Source organism: Crocodylus porosus, unplaced genomic scaffold (assembly GCF_001723895.1).
Source record: "Crocodylus porosus isolate Cpor-Errol unplaced genomic scaffold, CroPor_comp1, whole genome shotgun sequence".
Lineage (NCBI taxonomy): Eukaryota > Metazoa > Chordata > Crocodylia > Crocodylidae > Crocodylus > Crocodylus porosus.
The window spans coordinates 29,871,018-29,878,334 of record NW_017728931.1 but is presented as its reverse complement, the minus strand read 5'-3'; the positions used below and the strand labels follow the sequence as shown (position 1 = coordinate 29,878,334).

At 42.4% G+C, this 7,317-nt stretch overlaps 1 protein-coding gene across 1 annotated transcript in view; it reads left to right on the top strand.

Moving 5' to 3' along the window:
- PIK3C2G (phosphatidylinositol-4-phosphate 3-kinase catalytic subunit type 2 gamma) overlaps positions 1 to 7,317 on the top strand; it is a 340,743-nt gene that overhangs the window by 90,369 nt on the left and 243,057 nt on the right. The window lies entirely within an intron of this gene.

Genomic DNA, 7,317 nt, shown 5'->3' with positions numbered 1-7,317 from the left:
ACACCAGACATGTGGGGGAAGGTGGAGGCTGGAATTTCCAACCAAAACACACTTCAAGAAATTCTGACCATGTGGGGCAGGGGAAAACCTCAAACGTGGCAGCCATCGTCAGACATGGGAGGGGCCATGGCCTCTCCACCCAGCTCTGCAGGGCTCCCCAAAGCACAGGGCCCAAGGCAGTCACCTTGATTCACACATCCCCAGCCCCCAAGGGACAGCTCTCTGCAATAACAAAATAAAAAATGCCAAGTCAAAATAAGCATATGGTAAATTACTGCTTAGCAGCCTCCTTCTTATCACAAGCTCTTCCACAATTCTTCATCCATATTAGAACCTTTTAAATTATTCCTAGCAAATAAATGAGAAATTCAGCTGTTTTTCTGCTCAAGAATTGTGAGAGAGAAAATGTTAGAATATTTGAGAATTGCTCATTTGAAATAAGCCACCTGGTTCATTTCATATCTAATAAGAGAACATTCCTGTGAAACTATTCCCATCTTTTTTATAAATCTGCTCCCCAGAAATATTTTTTAGCATTTGTCCAGAAGTAGCTGTTTTATACCAACATTAGTGCCACTAAAAATCTTGGTAAAATGTTTATGGAAAACAAACATCAAAGTGTTGTGAACACAGTCCAGGCAACGTTATTTTAAAAACCTGAATATCAATATAATTTTGTTTTTGAAGTATTCAGTCAGCTGAGGTTTATGAAGGTTTTATATTTAGACTATAAACTATACGGTTTAAAGACATTGCCCTCATCTGTCTGTAAAAACATTTAGTGTTACTATGCAGGTGCCCATTACAGCTCTCATTTGAGACTACATATGCTTTGAGTACCTTAATTATAATGAAACGGTTGCTTCATCGCATCATTACAGCGTAGAATTAATGTTGTTTGGGTGCCCTACTTCTGGATTTCCATTGTCTAATATGTTTGGATTTCTTTAAATTTAACCTCAACTGTTAATTTCTTTGGTTTTGTAATGCTTGGTTTGGGGCTAATTTAAGCATTCCCATATGGTATTTTACCCTTAAATTATTGATATGATCTCTTCACCTTAACTCCTTTTTAAAACATTGTTTTACATTGGGAATTTGAATAACAACTAACTGTGACACACTGGCTTATCTAACCAGTACGCCCCAACAGTCGCTTGCTTTTATATGACAACAGGTCTTATAGGTCTTATAATTTCCATAAGGATAGTGCCAAGAAAGACCTCAGTAGCCTGTTGGCACCAAGAGGACTTTTTAAACTCAAGGGGCAGTTCAAGAATAAGTATTTGCAACTTGAGCACCAAATCTCATTTCTAATGAAGCAGGAAAATATGTCTATCTCTTGGGCTAAATAATTTAGACAATTAAGACATCAGAAATGCATTATTTTGAGCATCTTTGGATATGTAATGTCTCCCATTGTGCCGCTTGTTCTGAGTTCACTGCTTCTAACAATGCAATTTATTTTGAACCTGTATTTCCAAATTAGAGAGAATGAGCAACATAACTTTCCTTTGCTCATCTGAATGAGTGAAGGTACCCCATGTGACTTCAGAGCAAGAGGTTGAACTTGTAACCGAATATAGCTTGAGTTGTCCTTAAACTGTTGTGTTGCCTTGTATTGTAATAAGCTGGGAAGTTTACTTTAGTTCCTATTAGAAACAGGAGCTGGGATTCCATGCAGTTCAGGAGGTTCCCATCTGGCATGGGTTTAATGGGTTTGTATAAGTGAGCAAATAAATATCAGGAAACACATGGTAGAATTTGTTGCCACTCCTACCCCATTTTATTCTGAAAGAGAAAGTTTTTTTCCAGTCATGGTGGGACAACAGATAGCACTACCATGCTCTTATCTAACTTTTCATTTATAGATTTCAAAGTCCTTTAAAGTAGGGTCAGTACCTTCATCCCCATTTTAGAGAGGTGGACTCTGAGGGACAGTAGTATAAAGAGTGGTGGGTGACTGGGACCCCAGCTTCAGGTGCCCACTTAAAGGAAGCACATGAATGGCAGTCACTGAGACTGCTGACCTAGCTGTTATAGCCAGCCTAACTTCTGCCACCCAGGGTGCAGCACCTGGCTGTTACACACATAGTGGAAATGACTTGCCAAAAGTCATCCGGCAAGGTGAATGACAGGTAGGAAAGAATCACATTGATGCAGAGATTGGTCGTCTATGTTGGAGAGCTTGGTTTTTGCCTCTTCAGAATTGTCCATTATGCTGTGCCACCTATGTGTTGTGCAAGTCTCCCTATGTGTTGTGCAAGTGCTCTAGTATGAAAAAAAAAAAATAAAGAGCCCTGGTGCTGCCATCTGCACTCCTATATAATGCTCTTTTAAACTGGCTTGGTCCTAAGGACCCGCAGGCATTGTTATTGCCTGTTGCCCATAATTCCTTGGAGGTTCTTGGTGAAAAGCTCTGCCTTAAGTGTGTCATTTCTAAGCTTTTGTGGACATGTCTTCAAATGTTTACAGGGCCTCCCATAACACCAGACTAACTCTACTTAAAAGCATAAGATTTATTATGAGCCTGCCAAGATAGTAATACCAAATAAATTACTAATGTGTAATCACACAAATTCTTATGACTTTTGTCTATCTGTGCATATAAACAAACCCACACCTATTAAAATAATTATTTTCTTTGTGGAACACCAATTATACATTATTCAAGAGCCTTGTGTCTGTTCTCTATTTTTTTCATGACTTCACTGATGCCTTTTAAATACCACTGATCTCTCCGTCAAACAAATACATCCTCTCATCTGCTTTTCCTTCACTTGATCATGTAATTCTGCTCTGTTCTCCTCCTACTTTGCTCCCAAACTTGTCAGCCCTATTTTCAATGTTCATTACCCCACTTTCCACAATGAGCATGCAACAAAGCTCAGCTGTCATTCTTCAAATAGGTCAGGAAAACACCTGTATCTGAACTCTTGGAGAAGTTCTGATTACAATTTACATCTGAGCTCCTTAGGCCCATATATTTTTCTTTTCTTGTTCACCTCTTTTTCCTTTATGTGTTCTCCCATGGTGTTAACTACCACCTCTAAACTGCTAGTTCCCACATTTTTTTCTTTGAAATGTGTTCCCTCGTCACTCTTACATGTCAGATTCTGTCTCAGAGTTTTCTGCTATCTCACAGTCAGCCTCTAATGCAGAGCCATCTAGTCATGTTTTGTCATCTCTCTCTCGTACCCTTCATTAGCTTCCCATCTTTATAGCAGAGCATAAAAATCAAGCAAGCTCACTATGTTTCTTCACTTATTTCCTCCTTTGTTTCTCTGTTTTCTGCTTATGGCCCCATTTTTTTCTTTTGAATTATCTCTCTCTCTCCTGTCTTCTACATTTAAAATAATGTCCTACTTTTAACCCACTAATCTCTGATTTGTGATCCTTCAATCCTTAAGATTTTTTCTAAATCCTGAAGATCTTTTAAAATCATTCCTGTCTTGTTTTCTTCATCAGTAAAATAGGCACACCTGCATTTTCATGAACACTTCCCATTCTGCATCTTGGGATGTGTGTATGTGGTTCAGTGCAGCACCAGTTGGATACTGAAGTAAACTCTAAACAATCAGTGTAAAATAAAATATGAGGAGCACTGTGCTAAACTGGTTAAGCTGCTTCCAATACCCAAAATAGATTATTTGAAGTTAGCTGGAGTACCTCTACAAGGCACTATTTTGTGTTCTGTAGATATACCCAAATTATTAGGTTTCTATGTTAGCTCTATAGACTTTTTTAATGCATGACATACTTTTATACTACACGATAAATAATTATTAACAATAAGTTGGTTAAGAAGGGACTTCAGTTTCCATGTCCATTAGGCCCTCAGTGGCTCATGTGCATCTGAAATGAATGCCAGTTATGGTATATTGTTCCAACCTGAACACTAGCCTTTAGGAAATGCTTGAAAAGAAGCAGTTCATTTCATAAAGGTTACATGAGTAAACATCAAATGGAAACAACTTTCAGTTGCAATTGATCTGGTCCACCTTTAAACGTCTGACCTCCTACAGGTAAGAGGTATCATATGTCACTACCAGTTTCCCTAGAATTTCTTCTTGTTCACACCACAGTGTTTCCTAACCTTCACCCCACTTCATGCCTGCAATTGCTGAAAGAAACTTTTGAAAATTATAGAGTCTTTGATTCTCCTGAACTTTGCTCCCCCAGTGAAATAAAGTGTTTGTGCTTACAGCAACATAAAGCTTTAGCAGTGCAAAAACAGAAGTTAGACTTAAGCGTAGTTTTCCTTTGTATGATGGTTGCAAAAATGACACTGCAGGGGTTTTTTGTTTCTTCTCTCAGTAACTCCACAGCAATTAAGTTTGCAATTCAAAAGATCCATTTTTTCTGGTAGTGCAGTAAACTCATGCTGGGGTCAGAAAGTCCATCTGTTTTCTTTATGCCTAGAACACCCTCACCACTAGTAAAGACTGTACTTTCAATGCTCATTGCTCTGTTTTAAGGATGCTACAGTAGGTGGGAAAAATCAAGCTCATTTTCCCACAGCTGTATAGCTAGTGCTGTGTTTAGAGTAAGAGTAATAAAAATTTACCTGTCAGTAAAAGCAGTAAGCAGTAAAAGACAAGTTGAACATAAACACACTTCTGACTTCAGCCTTCCTAACAGTTAAGATGCGAGGAAATTAAAAAGGGACAGGAGACACGCTGTATCTTAATACAAGTGACGGATTATCTTTCTGACTCTGCTCAGTTTTCACGAATAGAACAATATCAACCTGCTGTATCACTGCAGTTTACACATTGGTGAGACATGGTGATGCATATTTCTGATCAGATTTTTTAAATTAATGTAATGATCAAAAAGATGTTGTAAACTTCCACAAGCAGCTCTCATTTCCTCACTGAATATTCTTCCTCCTTTAAACAGACCCTTTCTATAAACACTTAAGCCCTTGTGCCCATTTTTTCCTTTCAAATGATTCTATCAGTTAGGGACCTGACAATTGCCGATTATGGTAATAGGTTTCTTCTCTGTCTAATATAGGTGAATGGCTCCCTTATCATAGTATTGGGAGGGGCCGCCTTATTCTTTAATATATTTACCCTACTAGATTGCTATGCTTTAAGCACACTGGCTCAGAGGGGATGCAACTACATGAGACATTTACTGCAGAGTAGACTAATTAGCTCAGCAGTAAACTTTGCATGTCTACACATGTGCCCCTATTAGGCTGGAGTAAACTAATTACCTCTGCACAGGGTAGTACCGGTATTACAAGTACTATCCTGCTGTGGAGTTTAAGCTGCAGCAGTGGACATGTAAATACTGCCCTGGCTGGCTGGAGCACAAGGGTTAGAATACAAAGCAGTCAAGGGGAAAGAGACTTAACGGTGGGGGTCTACTACAGACCACCCAATCAAGGAGAAGAGCTAGACCAGGAATTCTTAAGTCAGCTCATGGAGGTAGTTAGGTCAAAGGATGTGGTCATCATGGGTGACCTGAACTTTCCAGACATCTTCTGGGAAGAGCTGTCAGCCAGGTCTGACCGCTCACATAGGTTCCTAGCCAAAATGCAGGACCTCCATCTAACCCAGGAGGTGCATAGCCCCACTAGGGGAGATGCCTTGTTGGACCTGGTGCTGGCCATGGGTTACAATCTGGTGAGGGGTGCTTGACCACCAGGGCAACAGCAATCATTGCTTGCTGGAATTCACCATCCAGCGCAAGGTGGCAAAGGCCCGCAGCAAGGCAGAAGCCCTAGATTTCAGGAGGGTGGACTTCAATGAGCTAAGGAGAATAGTCGGGGAGGCACTGAGGTCCCAGAGGGGAAGAGAGCCAGGTGTCCAAGAAGAGTGGTCGCTCCATAAAGAGACGATCCTCCAAGCCCAAAGGGAAGTAATCCCAACATGGGTCAAAGGGGGCAGGAGGGTGCAAAAGCCCCCAAGGCATGTCAAAAGCATCTGAGAATGTCTCCTAGCTAAAAGGGAGGCCTACACCCAATGGAAAGGAGGTGTCATCACCAGGTGGGACTATACTGCAGTTGCTTGAGGATGCAGGGGGGCGGTCAGGAAGGCCAAGGTGGAGATGGAACTGGGAATAGCTTCCCGGATCAAGGACAACAAGAAGTCCTTTTTTAAATACATTGAGGGCAAAAAGAAGGTGCCAGGTAACATGGGGCCCCTGCAAGACATGCTAGGAAATCTGGTTGTCACACCAGATGACAAAGCTAACCTATTTAACAACTTCCTTGCCTCCATTTTTCTGAGCAGGAACCAGAACAGCCCCCCCCGTCAGACCCCCTGCAGGCCCCAGGGGAGGCGCACCTAGGCCAAGGATCAGTGAGGATCTAGCCAGGGAACTTCTGGAGGGACTGGATGTATTTAAATCAGTTGGTCCAGACAATCTCCACCCTAGAATACTGAGGGAATTGGCTGAGGTCATTGTGGTACTCCTGGCATAGCTTTACGAGCCCTCGTAATGCTCTGGAGTGGTGCCAGAGGACTGGAAGAGGGCCAGCGTGGTTTCCATCTTCAAAAAAGGGAGGAAGGAGGAACCTGGAAACTATAGGCCAGTTAGTCTTACCTTGATCCTGGGTTAGCTCTTTGAGAGAATTATCTTGGCACATGTCCACGAGGGGCCAGCAGGGGAGGTTATGCTTAGGGGTAACCAACAGGGGTTCATTAGAGGCAGGTCCTGTCAGACCAACCTGGTGGCCTTCTACGACCAGGTAACAAAATCCTTAGATGCAGGTATAGCAGCGGACGTAGTCTTTCTGGACTTTTGGAAGGCCTTCGACTCTGTCTCTCACCCCGTTGTCATTAAAAAACTGGGGGACTGTGGTGTCGACACCAACACAGTCAATTGGGTCACCAACTGGCTGGAGGGCCGCACCCAGAGAGTGGTAGTGGATGGGTCATTTTTGACCTAGAGGGATGTGGGCAGTGGGGTCCCCCAGGGCTCAGTCCTTGGGCCGGCACTGTTCAACATCTTCATCAGTGACTTGGACAAGCGGGTAAAAAGCACCCTGTTCAAATTTGCCAATGACACTAAGATGTGGGGGGATGTGGGCATGCTAGAAGGAAGGAATAGGTTATAATCAGACCTAGACAGGTTACAGGGGTGGGCGGATGAGAACAGGATGGGTTTCAACACTGACAGGTGCAAGGTGATGCACCTGAGGAGGAACAACTGGCACCATACCTACAGGCTGGGGAACTCCCTTCTTGGCAGTGCAGAGGCAGAAAAGGATCTTGGAGTCATCACTGATGCCAAGATGAACGTGGGCCGGCAGTGTGGGGAGGCAGTCAGGAAGGCCAACCGCACCTTGTCATGCATCCACAG